This window comes from Nelumbo nucifera, chromosome 6 (genome assembly GCF_055504915.1).
Source record: "Nelumbo nucifera cultivar China Antique chromosome 6, China Antique-T2T, whole genome shotgun sequence".
In the NCBI taxonomy this organism is placed as follows: domain Eukaryota; kingdom Viridiplantae; phylum Streptophyta; class Magnoliopsida; order Proteales; family Nelumbonaceae; genus Nelumbo; species Nelumbo nucifera.
The window spans coordinates 4,905,256-4,906,369 of record NC_142654.1 but is presented as its reverse complement, the minus strand read 5'-3'; the positions used below and the strand labels follow the sequence as shown (position 1 = coordinate 4,906,369).

At 42.2% G+C, this 1,114-nt stretch overlaps 1 long non-coding RNA gene across 1 annotated transcript; it reads right to left on the bottom strand.

The window, feature by feature from the left end:
* Nucleotides 1–264: 264 nt before the first annotated feature.
* Nucleotides 265–719, bottom strand: LOC104586610 (uncharacterized). The gene is made up of 2 exons (XR_016077377.1): nucleotides 579–719; nucleotides 265–489 (listed from the first exon to the last, which is right to left on the bottom strand). It is a non-coding gene; the product is annotated as an uncharacterized LOC104586610 (long non-coding RNA).
* Nucleotides 720–1,114: the final 395 nt, after the last annotated feature.

Genomic DNA, 1,114 nt, shown 5'->3' with positions numbered 1-1,114 from the left:
TCACTTTTAACTTCTTATTAGCAAATCGCTCAACACAGATCTCAACTGACAATTTGAACGCAACAGATTTGATTCACATTTCAAAGAAACATTCCACTGGATACACCGTCGGAAGATTTGCTGACTGTTTAAGAATCTTTCAAACATGCTCATCGTAAAACCTTACATGCGTCGTTATAATGTCAAGTTTGGACTTGTATAAAGTTTAAGAACCTCTCAAACATATACATGGATTTATCATTCATCGTTGGAACTTGGAAGACATTTCCCCCTTAAAAGGAGTTGTTGAACTTTTGTTTTATTTGATGTTGTCGATTGTTATCCAACCGTCGGGGAACGGTGGAAGGCCCAACTCTTATGGAATCAGCAGTGTTCAAATCTTTTAATAGACGTTAAAAATTATAAATTCCGCTAGGCAATTGAATTATGAATGTCGCAGCAGAAGGCAAATTGGTAACATCGCAACAGGACTGGACCCCTGACCCTTTTCTGCGCAAAGAATTGAAAGTTAAAAAGTCAAGCATCAGATATTCATGCATGCAAAAAAGATACTCAAACATCGGATTTCAATTACCTACAGTCGCAAGTAGATTTGCACACGACCGACCGGTCCAGTCGCAAGTAGATTTGAGCATTGAACTGCTCCAGCGAGGATCCTACTTCCTAAAAACCATCTAGTATCCTCCGCTGAAACCTTAACGTTGAACGCATTTCTTTTTATTTACTAATTACACCCCCTTTTTGCAGCATTTGCTCCAAGGGTCAGAACTCAGAAGCATCTCTGCCGTGGCGGGGGTGGAGAGACTTTGGGTTCCAACCCCTGAACCCTGAAATAGCAGGATTAGGGAATTGGCTGGGGTCTCAACCCCCAAGCCCCAACTGGGCTGAATGAATCCTTTGCCCCCTAATCAAATGGCCTGACCAAAATGTCATGCCAATATGCCATGACGCCGACGGTCCCCGTCCCCGTCCCCGTCCCCGTCCCCGTCCCCAGTGACCTGCCAAAAACCAGATAAAGATGGTCAAACTATATGTTTTTCAATACAAACATTCTGGAAAAAAAAAAAGAGAATATATAATTGAGTTCGGGGCAAAAATGCTATTAATCAAGTGG